Source organism: Corvus hawaiiensis, chromosome 7 (genome assembly GCF_020740725.1).
Source record: "Corvus hawaiiensis isolate bCorHaw1 chromosome 7, bCorHaw1.pri.cur, whole genome shotgun sequence".
Lineage (NCBI taxonomy): Eukaryota > Metazoa > Chordata > Aves > Passeriformes > Corvidae > Corvus > Corvus hawaiiensis.
In genome coordinates, this window is record NC_063219.1 from 19,153,960 (window position 1) to 19,174,622 (window position 20,663).

The 20,663-nt window shown below is 42.5% G+C and overlaps 1 long non-coding RNA gene across 6 annotated transcripts; it reads left to right on the forward strand.

Annotated features, from left to right (window-relative positions):
* Nucleotides 1-130: 130 nt before the first annotated feature.
* On the forward strand, nucleotides 131-19,378 carry LOC125328265. 6 transcript variants are annotated; one of them, XR_007204635.1, is made up of 4 exons: nucleotides 131-219; nucleotides 7,932-9,085; nucleotides 11,623-11,719; nucleotides 15,704-19,378. It is a non-coding gene; the product is annotated as an uncharacterized LOC125328265 (long non-coding RNA). The 6 variants fall into 6 exon arrangements; XR_007204633.1 differs by lacking the exon at nucleotides 11,623-11,719 and having other exon boundaries at nucleotides 7,932-8,434; nucleotides 8,969-9,085; XR_007204634.1 differs by lacking the exon at nucleotides 11,623-11,719 and having other exon boundaries at nucleotides 7,932-8,060; nucleotides 8,292-9,085.
* The last annotated feature ends 1,285 nt before the right edge of the window (nucleotides 19,379-20,663 follow it).

Sequence of the window (20,663 nt, forward strand, 5' to 3'; positions counted from 1 at the left end):
CCTGAGCGGTGCCACGGGCTCATTACGGCGCTGCTCCCGCCCCATCCCCGGCGCTGCCGCCGCTGCCAGGTTGGCTCCCTGGTGCCCGCCAAGCGCCGGGACCCAGCGAGCTCTGGAGCCGAGGTGCTGCTCCAAGAGGTGAGGGTAGCTGCCCCGCTCGGCCCCAGCGAGCTCAGGGATGGCTCCCTGAGCCAGTGGGCGACCCTTTTCCTTGCACAGGTAAGCACGGGGCCTTCAGGGTGGTCAGGCAGGGGAGGCTGGAGCGGAGAGGTTTATCCCAGTACCTGCCTCGCCTCCAGCGAGGGTGAAGCTGCAGTACCTGGTGTTGGAAATAGCTGAGGCTCTCAGGCGGGGGACGGGGATTTATATACGGAAACTTGCAACATACAAAACCACAAAAGCAGCTGAAGCCAACCAGCATGTGGACATTTGCTTAATTGAGAAATAAGCACATAGTTGTGGGTCAGTGACTATACAGCTGATTGGCTGAGGCTATTTTATTTTGGAATAATTTACAGTTGTTAAATGGATTTGGAAAAGCCTTAATAGTGGTTATTAAACTATTGACTTAGCCTGACGTGTTCAGTGTAGTAATCCGTGTTTGTGTTTGTGGCTGTGACGAGGCTGCTGGAGCTGGGAAAGGTGCTGGAGCGCTGTCAGCCCAGGCAGGGAGCTGCGGGGCCATGGCAGCAGGGGCGGGCGGGCAGGGCTCCTCCTGAGCGGACATCAGCAAAGCTCTTCGGATTTTATCTGGGTCAGAAGCAATGCTTTGCTTCCCCATAGTTACAAATTCATTATGTGCATCTCCATCATCATCTATTGAAACTAATTTAATGTCAAAAAACCCTCCTGTACAAAGACTGGCTTTTTTTGCACCTGTGCAGAATCAGACTCGTTTTAAACTCGTCTGTGCAATGAATAACTTCAAGTGCAGCACTTGTCGAGTTTGCCCTTCTGGCCAGCAGTTCAAACTGTTCACATTCATTTATACCACGGTGCAGGATACATTTGCTAGGGACTACAGAGCACATGTTATACGATGCGTGGAAGAAATCCCTCCAACTGAACTAAATGTCTCTCCTACTCATCATGTCTCCTGTCCACAGGTGATTTACAGAGCAATTCTTATTTTCTTTTTATTGTTTTCTTTTGTATGATGGTTAAAAAGGCAGTGCATGGATACTTAAAAGACAAATTCCCTTTTTTTGCTTTGTTTAACCCCTAAAATGCGCACAGTACTAAATGCTGGTTTTGCCTGAAACACTGTTCTGTGGTCTGGCAGCTGTGTGTTAGTGTGGAGGCTTTGCTAGGAGGAATGGAGCTCTTAAATATTTTACAAAAAGCTTTTTTTTTCCCCAAAATGACAGTTGATGAGCAAACTCCAGTAGACATCATCCAGGAAGAAGGAATGCTAAGCAGTCAGATTAAAAACAAAACCAAAAAGTTTCCCCTCCAGACTTTGACTCTCCCATCTCAGACAATATTATTGTTTCATTAGTTACCCAGTTAGCCAGAATCCCTTCTGGGAGAGACAGGACCTACATTTCAAAAGAAAAACAAACAAATAAACCATCTCATAAAACCTCTTATATATCCCTGTTAGTTTTCAAAGAAAAATATAATTCAAGACTTCTTTAAAATATGATACAAGGGTGGGGGAGGTCAGAGGCTCTGAGGGCACCTTTGGAGGTCACCTTAGAGGGCTGCTGTCTGCAGCCAATGGCTGCAATGTTTTTAGTAACTCCCCATCCTCTTTTTAGTTCTCCACTTTGGAAACACACCTTCAGTGTGAGTATCTCACTAGACTGAAAGGGGATTTTGAGGTTCCAGGGGAGAAGAAAAGCCCCACCTATTCAGAAATGCAGAAATGGTGTGAGGCCTGTTCCAAGGAGCCCTGGTGTGAGGTGCGACCATCTCTCCAGTTTGGGCAAACCCTGACCTACAGTGGGAAATTCCCCATTGAGGCCCCTTGCCAGCCAGGACTCCTACACCAGCCCGGCTGCCTGGCACACTGGTTGATGTGCCAGCGATTGTGTTATTGCTTTTCCATCCATTTCACAGGCCTACGGTCAGATGAAAAGGCTCCTTTTCTGGCAGCATTCCCAAGTTTTTTTTGTGTGCTTAGCTATGCAAAACCAGGTAACAGCAGTGACAAAGCTGGGCACGTCCCTGTCTGGCCATTGCACTCAAGCATCAGTGTCTTGATATGCCCTGGTGATGCAGGAGTTCACCTGCAATGTGCAGCCAGGTGAGAGCTGGTTTTTTTTAAATAATTATTATAAATTTTTATTTACTAATTATTTTTTAAACATATCTGGACATACTTTCTTCCTTTTGCCTTTTTAACAATGGTCATTAGTATTTCTACTTTAGAAAGACCATGCTTTCATTTCAATTATTTTACTGTTGTTTTCTAGTCTTAGAGTTGAGAGCTATTCCTGTACTATATATGTAGTGAATGAGTACACTCAATGGATATTTATGCAGTATTTCAAAAGAGAGTTGCTGCTTTTCCCACATACTTATCTATCCAATAGGAAAGAACAACATGGGAGTTTTCTATCATGAAATGAAAAGCACACAAAAATCTGGGGGATCCATGTATTTCAGAACTGTGTAATGCCACTGTATTTACCTCCAAGTACTCTGTGAAGTATCCCATGTGAGGGCGCTAACCTAGATAGTTTACGTAAGACCGTAGAAATTCAATTCCAGAAATGAACGTTCGTATCTCTAGGAACAGCTGGAGAGGCTCAGGTCTACTCATCCTGCTCAGAATGGACACGAGGAATTTGGATTAGATGCAGATGGAGCGGGGATTTCGTTAATGACAGAAAGAGAGGCAAACATGTTGAGACATAAGTGCCTGAATACAAACACAGAATATCTGTATGCGTATTTCTGACTTTAAACTATGAACACCATAAATATGCTATCATGCAAGAGGAAAAGCATATGTAAACATAACAATATTCCATTACCTCTCCAGCAAAGAAGAATTTTCATCACCCATTCATATCCCATTGAATCAGCACAAAGATTCACTGCTGGCTGTTAATTATCCTCCACAAAGACCTGGCTATTGTGTTCAATTTTAGTAAAGGCACAGTTGTTTTTGTAGTGTACACAGAGAGAATGGTACCTGAGGGAGCAGGGAGGAAAGAAATACGCTTGTGTAGAATTTTAACTAGGAGAGTTCTGTTGCACAGAAGGGATTCATAGGGTGGGATTTTGATACGTGCTTCAGGAAATTAAGCTTTTTCAAGACAAAATACCTTGCTGTGGCTCTCTGAATATGTGATACCACTCAGTGTTTGAAAGACATCAGCCACTTAAAAATAGCTTGCTGTTACTTAAAAGAATTTCTAAGACTACTTTGACTGAAGGGTAGACAGGAGGGACTGGTCTGTTTTTCTCTGAAGTCTCTGACCCTCCAGTCACATCAAGGAAGGTTTATGCAAGAGTTCACAAGGCCCATTCATCTCCCTGGGGTTTTTGAGGGGCACTTGGAGGCCGCCAGCCAAAGGCAGGAATCCACTTCCTCCATACCAGCATGGTGGACCTTACTGGGACCTTACACAGGAGCTTTCCTGGCAGGACCCAGTGCAATGTCACAGTAGGAGAGCGCCAGCTGGAACCGTGCTTGGGCTGGGTGGGATGCTGGGGTCACCAGGATTCATGGGAATTCAGGAAAAGAAGAGCTGGGAACAGTGGCAAGTTATCCCAGGGAGTCATGTATTTTCTGCACTGAATGGTTGCAAACACTGCAGTCGCTTGGCATTTTAGAGGGTTCAGGAAAGATCCACTGAAGGTGTTACTTTAGAGGGTGAGTTCTGTCCCACGTGCCTTCCACTATCTGAATGTTAGGCAGGAGGAAGCAAAGCCTTGAGACACTTGGGTTGCTGAAGTCACTGCTGTTGGTATGAAGCAGGTAGGTGGCTCTAGGCTCACGTGGAAGGACTAGCCTCGCTCAGAGGCAGCACAGCAGCTGCAATGAAGTCAGCCTCATTCCCTATTTCTCATTTCTACTCAATGCCTCTCTTCTCCTTGGTTGTGCAAGGATAAATACAGAGCTCACAGAGAGGTTGTTTGTTCCAAGTGTGCAAGTTGAAAGGACAGGAGAAAGCATGTAGCTTTGGGTGGAAATACTGATAAAAATAAGAAAACAAAATAAACAAAGCTGAAGGAAGAGAATTAGAACTTCTCTAAATACCAAGAATAACTAGGGATGCAGGGAACACAAAGATAATATCGGGTCAGGAAAGTGAAGCAAGAACTTTGGGGTGGGATGTAAGAAACCACAAGACGTGATAGGATGATCACTGTTGGTCACTGAGACACTGGCTGTGGCACAGCCCTGTTGAGGTGCCTGTCCCTGCCATGCTGCTTGGATATGACTCTGGTAGTCCTGCTGCTCCCTGCTTGACTAGACTCCAGCAGAATGGGACAATTTCCTTTGCAGTCCCTAGTGGTTAATCCAGTATAGCAGCTAAGAAATCAGCACCAAAAGGCTGAGTTCACTTAGGAGACACTTAGATCCTTGCCTTGCATTGCAAAGGAAAGACCTGCATAGGCTACCCCCAGAATCCCACGCTTTGTCTGATTCTAGAAATGAAATAGATTGATTATATCTTCTGCTTATCTGTCAGCACTGTGTTCAGCATTAAATCCTGTCCAGCTTGGAGCAGCTACTTTTCTTTGCACCACTGAAATGGGAAGATTAGTATTGGTTCATGCTCAGAAACTTCCTACTCAGAGCAGCTAGAAACAGATCATTAATGAAGTGTGGTATGTTGTTTCCTTTGCTTCTTTTTAAGTTCTTTGAGACCAAGGTGGGAGATGCCCAGTGGCATATGGCCTACAAGAGCTGTAGAGTGTCTCTCCTATTATGAGACCTGATATTTAAACTTGATGTTTGCTGCTCAAATGATGCCTGTGAGCAAGGAGGATTCCAATACATGTCTACTATTCACAGCTTGGGAAGTGTTGCAAGACCATTTTGTCTGTATGTCTTCTTGTTACCAGAATTATTTTTTGCATTTTGGTATACCCCTGGGTTAGAAGGGAAGACCAGAAATATTTTGGGGATTTTAATAGAGTTACTACAAACTGCGTAGTATCCTAATAGCTGCTTGTAAAGTTCCTGTTTATTTAGGAGAGACTTGTATCATATCTGTATAATTTTTAATGTTTAATATTAAAACATCTTGAGAGGATTTAAAAGATTTTTTTTCCTCCGTTGCTTTTTTGTGATGAGTGAGAAAATAGTTTTGATGCCCCTTCTGCCTCTGATTTTCTTGACCCCCAGCTGTTGTCCTGCAGCTGGAACAGATGCACACTGTACCTCCCAACCAGCAGCACGAGGGGAAAATAGCCTTCAGCAAAATTCTGTGGGAGACATGCTGTGTTCCATGTGTAAAGCTGGAGGATCAAAGATATAAACTAGGAGTAATGTGGGGTTTTCTTTCAGTTCCTGCAGGGGGGTAAGACTTGCCTTAACTAGATTTACCTTCTAGGAATGCAAAGTCAGCGTGGAAGAATGCTGGGTCTTCTGGCTTCCTCAATGTTTGGACTGCTTCTATCAGCCTTATAATAAAAGGATACCAAAATTAATGTGCAAAATGTTGCAAGAGAAATGATCAGCTGGCTAGCATCTAAGGGATGTATTTGTAGTCATGTCCCAGGAGTTCAAGTGTGATCAAGTTCAGGTGCTCAGGTGGAGCAACAGAGTGGGCAAACTGGCGTGCTCTGACCTGAGGAGTGGGGACAGTTTGCTTTGCCTCCTCCACTCCATGTTTTTCCCTTCATTCAACCAAGCAGCCTGACCACCCAGTGCTGCAGCATTTCAGTGCTATTTTGCATCAGATGCACACAACCCAAAGCATGGGCTTTTCTAGTATATCAGTTGCATCTTCTTATTATGACTATCCTAATCTATTTCTAAATGTGCTAATTCCAGTAAGTGGCTGTCATTTTCTTATGGCTCAATTTGTACCATGGTTAAACACTATGCAACAAAGGAAGGGTCCATTTGCTTGTGTAGCCTTCAGTTGTGGCCTGAATACTGTCTTATACAGAGTTAGTCTTTATGCACAAGGTAAAGAAACACCAAGGGAAATATTGACTGAAAGTCTGAAAGCTGTTGGAGATGAGCTGGGATCTCTGAATGTTCAAGGAATTGTGTATCAAAATCCAGAATACCTTATTAGAGTGGTATTTGTGATCTTGCTGTTCACACTTCATGTAGCAGCAGCAGAGGGAAGTCGCTCAAGGTCATGGTTTCCTGGTGGATGCTGTGCCTTAATGGGATTCAGGGCAGCACTGTTGGGTGGGAGCAAATGAGTTCAGCTTGGACCACCAGCTTTGGGGGGTTTGGGCCCCCATAGCAAGGCCTCAATCAGCCCAAAACACCCATCAAGGACACACCTGAAGAGAGAGAAGTCTAAGCAGTGCTGGCACACAAGGTAGGTGACTGCAACTTTGGGTTGGTTTGTGCTACATAACAGAGCTCATTTGGGACTTCAGCATGGAAATAAATGTATGTCAGCTGCACAGGTGATGGATGGAGTGAGTAATTTCACAAGGTATGTGAGAAAAACACAGAGATGAGATCAGCCACAGGGGAAGTAGACGAGAGGTTGGGTAAAAGTGAAAAATAAACAGAGAGGGAGAGTTATTCCTCCTTTTTTAGATTCATAGAATTATTAGGTTGAAAAAGTTTTTTAAGATCATCAAGTCCAGCCATTGACCCACCACTGCCGAGTATACCACTAAACCATGTCCCTAAGCATCACATCTATATGGCTTTTAAATCCCTCCAGGGAGGGTGCCCCCACCACTTCCCTGGGCAGCCTATTTCAATGCTTGATAACCCTTTCAGTGAAGAGATTTTTCCTAATGTCCAATCTAAACCTCCCCTGGTGCAACTTCAAGCTGTTTCCTCTTGTTCTATTACTTGTTACTTGGGAGAAGAGGCTGAATCCCACTCAGCTACTCTCTCCTTTCCGGTAGTGCAGAGTCACGAGGTCCTCTTTGAGCCTCCTTTTTTCCAGGCTAAACACTCCCAGATCCCTCAAGCTGCTCCTCATAGGACATACTCTCTAGACCCTTCAGCATCTTCATTGCCTTTTTTTGGACACGCTCCAGCACCTCAATGTCTTTCTTGTAGTGAGGGGCCCAAGACTGAACACAGATTTTGAGATGTGGCCAGTGTCAAGTACAAGGGGACAATCACTGCCCTGGTCCTGTCGGGCACAGTGTTGGGGACTAAAACAACTACCCAGTGTAAGCACTGAATCAGAAACATTTTCTTCTTCTTTGTGTGAAGGAAACTAAAATGTTTTCTGGAGTAAGAACTGCCCCTAAAATGAGAGTCTGCTTCCTGGGATGGAAAAAGGAAGCATATTCAGCAAGAAAGGGGTTAAAAGGTAGTAGGAGGAACTTTATCCTTCTCCTACTCGTCCATTACCTTTTCCTAGGAACTACATTTCCTGATTAAAGGATATGTTACGTAAACCATGCAAATTGGTTTTTTTTAATATCATGATTGCACTTCAAATGTAAAAACATATGGCTCTTTCTGGGCTTCTATGAGTGAGTGTGTGCCTAAGGCATGTGCTGCTGCCTTGCCCATGGCTTGCAGGGCTGGCATTGCAGGAGCAGCCACAGAGCAACAGGACAGAACAGCCAGGGGCCAAGGGAGCACTGGGTGCCTGGGACTGGAGCCCTGGGAGAGGAGCTGACAATTTTCTGTGTGACAGAGACCAAATGTTGAGACAGACCATTTTTGTAATGGCCAGATAAGATGGCAGCGGGAGCAGCAACTGTGAAACAGCTGGTGCCTCTTGACAAGAGCATGTTACATCTTTGTTTTGGTTACTTTTAATATCTTCCTGTTATTAACAAGGATCCTGCTGAATGCCCCATCCTAGATGCGGACAGGCTGCTGGAGCGAGGCGTGCCTGCGTGGTCCGTCACACAGCCGGCAGAGTGGGAATGCCTCAGCACCCCTGGGAGCCTGGGTGTATCTCATATGCCAACCAGGGAAAAGTGAAGGGAAGGTCTGTATGGCCACCAGGTCAGCCTGTGGGGGCATTTTGATTTAATCATGTCTCATATATGGCCGGGGGTATCGTATTTTTCAGCTTTGCTTTTTCCAACAGTTTTAGATACCTCATGTGGGGAAAGTAGTATCTTTTAAAGAATACATTCTATATTTGGTAGTGAGTGATTCAAGGCATGAATGTGTCTGAAGGAGAAAGGCTTTTCAAGTAGCATGTTGCTGGTCAAAGGTTTCTCCACAAATTCTGCTGGGCTGTGCCTCTGAGTCGTGCTGCCCTCTCACCAGCCTGAGCCTTGAGGAATCAATTTGGGAACTGCTTGAGACTCTGCATGATATTCTTCGATGGTCTCTTCCTACTCCAAAAAAATACAGGTAAATGTCAGAGAGAATAGGACATTCCTGTTCCTTCCTAACAGCTTAGATGGGTGAGTGGCAAGGCTTGAAAACCATACAGAAATGACTGAGAGAGGAGCACCATCCCACAAGGAAACAGCTACTAATGTTGCAGAGGTGGTGGGCTTGGAAAAATTAGTTTTGGTGTTTTATTAAGTACAGGACAACCTTAAATAAAAAGGTGGAAAACCAGATCTAATTTATCTTCAGCCAGTACCTTGACAGTAGGACTAACTGACAAAATGATGGGAACGGCCTCTATTAACATCCAGGCTGAAAATCTCAAGTTGGCTCTAATGCCATGGGGCTGTAAAGAGGCACTTCATACATGCAAGCATGTGCAAAGTGGTCCAAAGCAGAGAGCATGGTCCAGGCAACAGCAGGATCTGTGGGGGCTTTGCAGGATTTCAGGCTCAGGCTTTGAGGTACCCAAGAGGACACTGAGATGCTGCTGAATTCAGAGCCTCTCTCACCATTAATGCCTCAAGTTGTTCTCCTTCTGCATAACTACAGGTGCATGGTACAGGCAGAACCTGGGCTGGTTGAACTTGGGAGCTGTGTTTGCAGCTGGTCTGCTACATCCAGGAATGCCAAGCGATGCTGTGTGGCAGCACTTTGCAAACTGTGAAGGTATGTGGAAAATCTACAAGAGGAAGGAAAAATGTTTTCCAAAGAACAGAACTAGTCAAATTAGATTCTTAGTCAGAAGAGAGGACAAGGAAGAATGTTGAGCCATTCTTCTTTGAGATAGAAAGATGGTGAAATGGAGGATGGACTGGGATTTAAAAAAATGGGAATTTATTTCTTGGTTTTGCTGTGAGACTTCACATGTAACCTCTGGCAAGGCTCTTGATGCTCTTGCACATCTCACCCATGTCTGTGAAATGGGGATAATCTCTTCCACGATCAAAAAAGATTTTATGAGGAGAACATCCTCAATGGTTTGAGTCCTCAAGCAGAGAGGTAGAGTGGTATCAGAGGGAGTTCTCTGATTTCCTTCTATTATGGGCACCGCTGAGTTAGATTAGAAACAAGGCAGGATTTCAAACAGTTTTGGAGTTGAACAGTGTTGGTATCCAACAAAGAGCAAATGTTTTTTATTGATAGATAAGGATATTTTGTTTCTCACAGTGTAAACACAAAAATATTTGTCTTTGTAGATTAGCTGCAGCAATGAAATTACTTTGCGTAGTCACTAGTTGGGAGTTCTCAGACTTGGTTAATATACCCTAAATGGTCTGGCACAGGTTGGAATGGGGAGTTGAATTAAACACAAGATACTGGGCAGGGTGAGGCTTTTTCTCTTAGGATACAGCCACTTCTGTTCTCTGTGAAGTCTCTGTTTATAACCCTCGTACTGATGACCACGTAGCAAATGTGGATAAATGGTGGACAACCCAATGAGGAAATGGGAGAAAGGACCATCAGCTCACTGACATGTTGGTTGCCACTCATTTTTGATGAGAGAGTGGCTGCCTCTCCGCCCCGAAACCCTTAACATACTTTAATTCCTATTGATTTCTATTTGATAAAAGTGGTATCTAACTCACAGTTTACTGAAGCCAAAATTTGAGGTCCTTTATTCTGACTTTGACCAATAAGTTTCTTCTCCCCATGGAAAGTTTGGGGGCAGATTACAAAGTTTCACAGATAATTTGTAAACCCCTAAAACTTGTTGTGGGTTTTCAGTTTTGTTCTATTTTTTTTTCCTGTGGCCTTTAGATATCTGCTTCCCAGCCTGCCTCCTCCATTGCCTGAAAATCATGGGAATAAGGAAATGTTTGCTGACTTCCAGATGTGAATTACAACAGAACTGCAAGGGTCTGGGTCCCAGAATCTCAGAAATCAAGTGTGTGTTTAGCTTTGAGTTTCTGCAGAATCCTACTGCTCTGGGGCCTTAACTCTTTAGGGAACAGTAAATAAGAAAAAGGCAGCTCTCTCCCTCTGGACTAGAAATAACTTGCCGATTTAATTGACTTATTTTATTATAGATGTTTATGTTGAATTGTCCTACTATAGAAATGGTGTAATTCATCCAGGAAATAAAATGGCTCCAATGATGAACTTGAGTGTCATGTAAAAAAACAATGAGTACTGCCAACTTTCTAAGGTTTTATAACACTGTTTCCCTTAGACTGTTAAAATCGGAGTCAACTTGTTAAATATTTACTTATTTAACAAACACGCTTTAACTTCTTCCCTATATCTTTAAGTAATGAATGACAAAGCACAAAAAGAAGGCTACTCACCTGGTTTATTTCAGATTAGAAAAAACAGGGAATGGCAGGTATAACGTACTGAATAGAATGGGTATTTATATTCCCATAAAATTGCAAAAGGTAGCTAGTTTAGATGACTGTAAGAGTTTAGAGTAGTTAAGAGTTTAGAAGACTTTATTGCTCCAAGCCTTGGAGATTCTTATTGCCTTGCTAGGTCATTATTATTCTCGTAGCAACAAAAGCTTAAAAAAAAAGTTCATTAAAAAATCTCAGGATAAGATCACAAACATGTAGCAGCAAGAATAACTATGCTACATACTTACCTTTTGTCACCCTGTGACAAGAATGGGCACCTCTGTTTTTCGGGAGTTAATCTTTTTGGGGAAAAGAGGGGAATAGCAGAATTTGGCTGCTGAATCCTTTAATTATCTTTCCTTCGTGTGGGGTATGAAGGACAGTGAATCAGAGCACTGCTAGATATGGCCACAGGCATCCAAGGCAGCCTAGGTGCACTGATTACTTCAGCACCTACAAGTGAGATTGCTGAGCTGGAGAGACAAGTTTCCTTGTTACACAGTATGAAGAATAGAAAGTTCCTGGACTGTATTTTTAGAGATGTAAGCATGCTTAGCAAAGGAGGGTCTGACGTATACAGTGCAGAAGAGAGAGATAGATGAAAGCTGAGTTACTGTGACTAGAACATAAAATGTCAGGCAGTCATCTAGAGGGGATTGTGAATGTTGGGAGTGCCAGAGCTTGTCACTAGATGTGTTGCTGACAGGTGATGAACACACAACCCTGGGGTGAAGTAAACAAACCTTGTCAAACACTCCCAAGCTATGAAGAGGGAGAAATGTGACTGAGACAAGCACTGTAGTGGCTAAGGGGTATCTTGAAGATTGTGTGTCCATTGATACTGGGCTTGGACCTCTCTGAATTTCCTTTTAGGATTTAGGTGCCAGAGGGGTGTGACACTGGCAGGACACTGGCAGGAGTGTCTCTGGCAGACCAGCAGAGCCGAGGGCCCTACACTGCACTGACAAGGGTGAGCAATGCCAAGAACCCTGACTTAACTTCCTTCAGCTGTGTCTTCTGCACGGTTACCACAGCTGTATTACAGAGCAACCAGGAACATTTAGAGGCTCAAGATGTGTGCCCCTCACCAAACTTTTAAGAATGGTTAGACCCATGGACAGATGGAGAAAGTGGGAGGAGAGGCTTTTCACCAGCACTGGTTCCTGCTACCTTAAGATCAAACTCCAGGCTGCCAGGGCATGAATTTTATCTCTAGTCCGCTGTGACCCAGAAGATGCTGTTTTCTCTTTGTCTAGTGTGCTGCATATGTAGATTCTTGTGAGGGTATCCCATGGGGTCTTTAAGAACAAAATCTGGTCCTTTCTTTCATGCTGGGTTTCAGCTCATCAGGTTTGAGAAATCTGGGGGAAAAAAACCCAGTCTTTTTTCCCCCCAAAGTTAAAGGGCAAAAGTGGACTATGCAAAGCTGGATAGCGATGGATTAGAAATCCAGCACGGACCTGTGAGGGGCAGATCTGATGGGGCTTGGTTTCCCTTTGGCAAATTTTGTTTGGATTCTCCTAGGTCTGTACAGCTGGAAGCTCTGACTGCAGCTTTTCCTGTGGGTGGGTATTCATAACATCTTTCCATCTTCACAGCTTTCTTGGTGTTTAATAAGGGTTTAACTCAAACTTTGGTGGGTCCCCTTTTACTTAGCAGCTTGTTCTTATGAAATGTATAGAAATGTAGCATTTTCAGCCTTTTATTGTTCTGTCAGATGTGGTTAAAATTGGCTACTGTTTGTTCTTGTTCCTTCTCTCTTGCACAACATGCAAGTGTGTACCTGCACCTATGTGTGCACACGTGCGTACACACACACAGAGATTTATTATACATATGAAGAGATAACGATCTCAACCCCCTTTTAATTTCTGTAGGAATCCAGGCTAGGGAAAAAAGTATTGCAATACTACTTCTTTGGGAGAGGAAAAGGAGAATGAACTAATTCTGGTTTTTATGCAGCAGACAGAATACTCAATTACCACTTTGCTTAAATGTAAGGTGTGTTGCTGAAAATCTGGCACTACTATTAAAAAGTAAAATATATAGTGGGCTCTGTGTCCTGGAATTGCAGTCATGCTTGTGCACGGCATGCACGCTTTGCCTCCGGGGCCAGAGTGGTCCTGCTGAGACTGGAGGAATGCACAGGGAACGAAGGCTTGCCACGGCATCCCGTCTCCATTATGTCTTTTGGAGCTCTGCCACAGAAAAGAAGGAATTTTATCCTTCATTTGTAAGTAATTAAGATGATAGTGGAGTTTGAATTTTCCAACTTTGTGAAAACAAACTAATAGCAATGATCCACTTCAATAACTCAAATATTAATTGACACAAGAGAGAGAAACAATACATTAAAAAATAATTAACTTTTGTTAATTAATTTTTAGGAATAGGAAGGACACCTGCAGCACGTGCAGATGTTTGCAAGTGTCATTAGACTGGGAAGGTTGTGCAGTAATTTGGAAATTGAAACAGGTCAAAAGGACCAGGAATGATCTGCAGCATCGTTTGAGAAGTAAAGTATATGATTACTAGTGAGCTGCAATAAAGGTGATAAAGATGTGCATTTTTTAAGGATGTTTATAGAAGCCAGAGGTTAATTAGCAGTTAAAAAGCATCCACTGGTGTTTTAAGTCAGCACCATGAGTGTGTTAATTATCATTTTCAGCCTCAAATGTGCCTCTTTCAGACTTAAGCTGAAACAGATTGATGATTCTTTAACTGAGGCATTTCTTAGATAAATTTTAATTAGTAACTTCCCCCCTCCCCCTAAACAATTTTCTTCTATGACCAGAACTGGAATTTCATATCTCACTCGGCTTTCTCTTCCTTGGTATTTGTGATGAAGTTTGAGTATTACCTGTGGTAATGCAGGATGGTAAGAGCTAAGGGGAATGCATCTGTTACCAAGGTCTTGTCCAAATTTTATATTTTGACTTTGCAGAAATATGTAGACACAGAAAAATGTGAAATAAACCCTAGACCTTTCCACCTCTTTCAAAGTTAGTGAGTAGAAAGGCACAAACCTAGTTTGTTCTGTGCCTCTTAATGGTTTTGTCTACTCTAATACAATTGATGCTGCTAGGAAAGACCACAGAAGTTTTATATGCCACTCTGAACATGCCAGAACTCTCTTCAGAAACTGGGGTTCTTCACAGGGAGAGCAGACCAGGCACCCTGGGGGCATTTAAGCCCCCAAGTCAAGATGACACGGGCTGTGTGTAATCCCCTAGCACCAATTAAAACAAAATGCTGAGAATCCCTGAGAGGTCAGGTTATTCCTTGCATCAGACACCTCTCAGGGAAGGTTCTCATGTAATACCATCTCCTGTCCAGCCCTCTGCTGTAGGCTGCTACCCACAACTCCTTTTTCAAAGATCGTGGCAGGGATTTTTTTTTCCCCTAAGAAAAAAAACCCTCCCTCACCTGAAGATATGTAAGAATTCAAAACTGTCATACATGTTTCCAAATGACCTTACATTCATTTGATCTCTCACTGTTCAGACCACACTGTGGCCTTCTGGCTGCTGGAGCTGAGACTTGCCAGAGAAAGCACGGGATGTGGTTTGGACTATAGCCCCAGACTTCCTTCTCCTCGAGGGAGCCACGGAGTCCTGCTTGCTTTTGTTTCGGGAATGGGAATTCAGACTGAGATTCATAAAAGCAAGTCACTTCTTCCCTCCAGAAGTATTTCCTTTCAGAATGTGTAACTCCTGCTATTATGTTTTCAATTTTTCAGCAAACATATGTGCATGTATATAATTTGCTAGTCTCTTTCATTTCACTGGCCTACTTTTATATCAGTGCTATTAAAAATAAAATGCCAAATTTTGAGAAAGAATTACACAAGACAAGAAATACACAAGACTTTTTTTTCCATTCGGGTGGCTTTATACTTTTATCTATGTGTCTATTTATTTACTTCCATTCCAATTTTGTGATGGGTTATGGAGGAAGATCCTTAGATGCTGTATTACTGATTCTGCAAGTCATGGTTATGCGGCCTCTTCCTCTGAACAATTTTCCTAACCTTACCTGAAGGATCTACAATTTTTCCCCCAATTATTTCTATAATTATATTTTATCTGTTGTGATGACCTTGAAGGGCAGGAATTAAGCATAAACAAACAGGATAATGATGGGGCCCAAAGGCAGTAACTTTTAGGAAGCTTGAAAAAAAGGACATGTATTTCTCATTTAAGAGCAATGAAATGAAAAAAGGATTAGCCTGCTACATAGTTTTCAGCTATGTACTGATCTGCTTCTTCCTGGTGCCCCTTCCCAAAGGGGCGGGAGAGTAGATGACTTTGTTCCATCTTTGTAAGAAAGAAATACTGTTAATGAAAAAAATTCTTACTTAGATGGACTTTGCTGCCAGTTGAATAAAAACCGCACATATTTTACAAGGAAGATTTAACTAAATACTCTTTATTTCTTTCTTTACACAACTAAAACCAAGATAATGAAATTAATGGGGAAAAAAACCCCTTGTGCAATAACACCAAACTTTGTTCCCTATTGTAGTGATATAGTTTAACACAAGAAAGAAAAACCAGCAGAAATAGTTTTCTCTAACATTATTAAGAACAGAACCTGTTTACCAGTCAAATATTAAATGTCTCCCGAGAATTTGAAAATTTGCAAAGTATACAAAAAATACATCACCTGGGGAGAGTTACAGCTATAACAAACAAGGAAGAATTTCTGACTAAAAAGGAACGTGACTTATTTTGTCCCAATTACTCAAAAATATTCATAAATACAATGACTAGGTTGAAAACAATGTTCCAGAGGTCTGTCCTCACATACTGGTGCATGTGGAGCTTGGACAGACTTTCTGTTGCCCCCATTCCTTGAAGATCAGTCATCTGTGTCGGTGAAGAGTCACAGCCTTTAGATTTGTGCCCAGACTGGGTTGTTGGGCTACTTATTTACAGTTTCTTCCTCTTACCAGGCAGCATGTTTCAGACCTCCAGTGAAGTGCATGAAGAGCCTGGAGCTGGCACGTTCCTGCTGTGGCTGCTGTGCTGCCCATGAGTTTGCTAGGCCTGCCTTTATCCCATCAACAGCTTCTACTGAGTGGGAGCAGACCAGTGGAATCAAGTGTTTCCCCTGCTAACAGCTGGACCCAGGTACCACAGATTTCTCTTTGACCTTTCTGTAGTGGAGTTGTTTCAAGCAGAGACCAGTATTTTTAGAATTGCTTCCCCATTTAAAACAGAAAACATGCTCTCCTAAAATCCAATTTCACCACCTATTATTTGTCTTCCATACAGTTACACTTGGATACCATCACACTTATGCAGCAGACTATACAAATGCCTTGATATTTCACATGCTCTCAGGTACCATTTGTGCTCCTCTAAAGGCTTGGAATCCTGGGCTACGGACAAGACACTTTACACAAAACATAGCCAAAAGCAAACTCCTGTGTTGTCCAGCAAGCTTGACACCCTGAATTAATCTACTTGCAGCTGCTGAAGGGAGCCTTACGTCTCCTCCTCTGCTCCCACCCATGGAGCTCTGTTGCTCACAGTGTCTAGTTTGACTCAATATAGCTTGCAATATGGGAAGCAGTATTTTTGCAGGATTTGTTTTCTTATGGCGATGTCCATGAGCTATTAGGTTGGCTCAGCTTCTGGGTAGACCAAACCTACTGCTACAGCCTGCTCCCCCCCTGCAGAATTTGTGTTCTTGTAGTCACTCATGTCAGAATAGGGAGGTGCTTTCTGGAGGATGATGACACAATGCCAGCCAACAGTTTTCTCGAACCACTGCTGGTTTTATACTAGGCAAGGGCTCCTTTCTCTATTTGATGAACTCAAGTCATGCAACTATCTCAACTACTATATGCTGACTCACTAAACCTCACAGGTCAACTTCCTGTCAGTCCTGCCTGTGGCCCTATGGAAAGATGACCCAATATTCTTAAGCAAATGGACCCATACAGGATGTAGAAATTAAGAGTGCAGTATCTAGGACTGATAGCTACACTCTTGTTCTTGTCTGGTAAGACTTAAACAAATTGCAAATGAAGGCTGAAATTCAGAATGAAGTTGAATTCTACGAAGTTTAAGAAGTCTGATTCAAAACCTTGTAATTATCTTGGGTTTTGTAGTACCATGTAGATGTTTAGCACTTAGAAAACATGGCTTTCCAGATTCTACTAAAATTTTAGACAGATTACTGAAACAGAAGAAGGTACCTCAGATTCAAAAAGATATACCTTTCCTGAATGGTTAGATTTTTTCGTGTTCTAGTTATTTTCTGAGGTATGAGATTTACAGATAATCCTGCTAGTTGTCCTTCCAGTAAAGGACACGTTTTAAGGTAGATTGTTGAATGGAATCCCTCCTAATTCTTCAAAGGCATTTCAGACCTACCCTTTCAAACTAAAGTGACCTGAGCCTGAGTTTTCCTGGCATTACATTCTGTCACAGCAGAATGCATTCCTGTCCATCTTGTCCTGTTGCATTCTAGGCTTCAGCATGGCAAAACCACCACTCTGCAGAGGAATGGAGTACCACAACTGTGAAAACTGAACTGGACCACATACCAACAATCCTTCAATAATGCGTTCCTTTAAAGAAGTGCAGGGTTACCAGTAGAAGGGACCACTAAAGACAGAAATAACATGCCATAGGTCCAAAGTTTCAAAGGACTATAGAGACAGAAAAGCTATTTCCAAGTATAGCAGACACTGCGCGGGATGGGAGTTGTGCTAGACAGTGCACTTCCTTCTGAATTTGTACTGTGTCACACAGAGACTGAGCTCCAAGACTTACACCAGTGAGGTACAAGTTACAATGGACAAATACAGCATTGAGCTTACAACTGAAATACAGGGTAGGTATTAAGTTTTACAGTTCTTTCCAAGTTGGATCTGATTTCATCTGTCAAAACCTTCTCTCAAGTTTCATCAGAAGCTGGTAGACATTGTTTCCTCTCCCACATTATATTGCTACTTACCCCAAAGGCTGCATCTTAGTTTTGAAACTGCTGCATTTTGGTATCTGGTAGAGGTATTCTTATTATTTATAGAGCAGTATTACTTTCTCTGTATCTACACAGCTCAAATTACAACACACCATTTTCAGCAAATTGATCGAGAATTAATTCATCCCAGGACCTGCAGTTAACCAGGAACAGCCTGGAAGCAGGAGGCAAGGGCTTAAAGAGGCAAGGCTCTTTAAGAGTAAACTGGTCATGGTTAGTTTATTTGGATCACATCTGGGTACAGTACATCTGGTGGGCAATCTCAAAAAAGAGAAAACAATGTCTCCTCCAATTGGGCATAGAGCTCAGGCTCTGGGGATACTGTCACAGTGCTAACTCTCCAAGAAAGACCAGCACCTACAGGAACTCAGGTGTCCAGTTTTGATACCAGCATCTCCCTCATGTATCCAGGATTTTTCTAGCGAGTGTCTTAATGCTACTATATCGATAAGCAGAAAACCCTACAAATAATGTCTTTTTTTTTAAACTTATTTTTCTTCTCATGTGTTCTTAATCTCCACTGGGAAGTGGTAAATAGACACACGTGATTTCTATTACCAGCCAGTTTCTATTTAACAATTCTGAGTCTCTTTACACCTCTTTTTCATAATAGCAGATCTTTTTTTACAACTTTCTTGTAATTTATCTTGAGTTTTTTGTCTACTTTTTAAATAGTCTGTTAATATTCTGGTTTAGTTCTTTATATGAATTTAGTAATACCATAAGAGTGTACCCCTTAATTTTAGATACTTGACTAGAAAAAGATGGTCCTCCACTAGTGTTAAGCCTAATTACATCTGAGTTTTATTGCACTGAAAAACTTTTATATATAAAATCAATCCCATTACTGGTACTTCAAATCTTTCTGTCTTAAAGCACTGCAGTTATGTCCCAGGCCTGCAATCAGATCCATGTAGGTAAACTACTCTATTGACAACATCCCACTTAAGTCAGACAGCTCTCAACATGCACCCAGCTGTAGAAGAAAGAACAACTTTCATATTTAGATTAAGTCCTAGACAACACAATCTTCCTAAAGCAAAATGCCATTGACAGTATTTGGCAATACCCTGCTAAATAGCAGGTTTTTAACATCATTTTCCCCTTCAAAGCATATGAACAGGAATTATTTCTCTTACACATCAGTCTTTAAAGGAACACCTCAGTTACTGAAAGTCTAAAGTAACCACTAATAGTTCTGGTTCCAGGATGACAGACTCTCATATGTTTCACTAGCAACTTCTGATATTGCCAAACAAACTGCAAGTTCTATACTAGTTGCAGAAGACTTTTTTTTTTTAAATACTACAATGGTCAGGTAATTTTGCATTTTCATTTTTTACTGAAATGTCCTTATGTATGTATACTGATGCATTTTTAGATGTTGTGTATATTAGCTTTCACTGGCTAAAAATTATTTCTGACACTGTTTAAAAAAACCCTGACTTCTTTTCCAAGTTACTTTTGCTTCTTATTAAAATAAAAAATACAAATTGCAAAAAAACCTTCTTCCTTATGGCTGTGTTATCTATCTTACCAACAACTGATTCTAAAGTAGAGTTACAAGTGACTATGTAAACAAATACAGACATTTAACAAACAGAAGTATTTGGCTGGGGTTTTTTTAACTACCTTGAAAAAATAAATTGTGACAAAAAGCTTTGGGATTAATTTACAACTTACTATTAAGTCACCTGAAGGTACTCTCAACATACCAGCAAAAGTAAATTGGTTAGAAATAAGACTAAACATCACACAGTAAGAACAATCTTCCACTGACAGCAAAATACTTCAATCTTCCTCCATCATAACTTCCAGATATTAAATTCAAATTTCTGAGTGTGTTTTTTCCTGTTCTGTAATAGTGTCCAAGCTAAGCTTGGGCAGTTACTGCAAGGTCATACTGCTGGGACTGATTAAAAAGCACTGTTTATTCTCCGCTCAGAGAGGCTGTTGAAAATCCTGACCATACTGCTGGGTTTCCAAGTTACTAACTTTGCTATGAGTTTATCTCAGGAGCCTGGAACTTCACATACTCAGCCCACCTGTGGACATATGGACTGTGCTCACTGTGTCTCCTAGGTAATCCTCAGTTCTAATTACATTAAAGATTGTAACAGGAAAGTAGGTTTGAGGGTTTTTTGGCCTCATTCAGACTCCTTGGAACACCACACTAAAGGTACCCATGAAAAATTCATCATTCGGGAGAATTTCTAAGCTAAGGGTCAAAACCAGTGCCTCAACCTACACACTCTCCTATGACCCTGCACACGCACTCAAATGGGACGGAAGGCCAAGCCCAAATTCTTCCCCTTTACAGGAACCCTTCACAAGCTACATGGTGTAACAGAGAAACAGGCCCCACTAATAATCATTCCTGTATCATCATATACTTATGTAACAATTTAAACATATTTCCTGCCTTAGTTTAACAATCAGAGAGCTCCCAGTTTCCTTTGTGTTGCATAACATGAGACACAGACCAGCCTGACGTTAAGGGAAATCTTACTAATTCTCCTTAACATGATCAAAATAAAGCCTCCTGGCACAAATGCTCGATCCGTGCCAAGGTTCGGCTGCCCAGCTCAGGGCAGGTACTCCCGCTGGGAAGTCGTGTCACGTTAAGATCTAACTCGCGGCATTATCCTGGGCGGGTTTTGCTCTGCATTAGAGACAGCGAAGGTTTTAGGTTCCCCCGCCCGGGTCAGGCAGGTGCGAGCCCGCCACAGCGCTTATGCAACGGCGGCACGGCGGAGCGGCCCCGCTGAGGCGGGCGCTGCTCTCGGGCTGCGGCCGGCGCTGACCCGGACGCTCCGTCCGGCAGGGGGGCGGCCAGCGGCAGTCTCCGGGCAGGGTCCGCCCGGGCGGACCGGCTCCCCTGGGTACGGCGCGCCGACATCTTAGCGCCGGAGGGACAA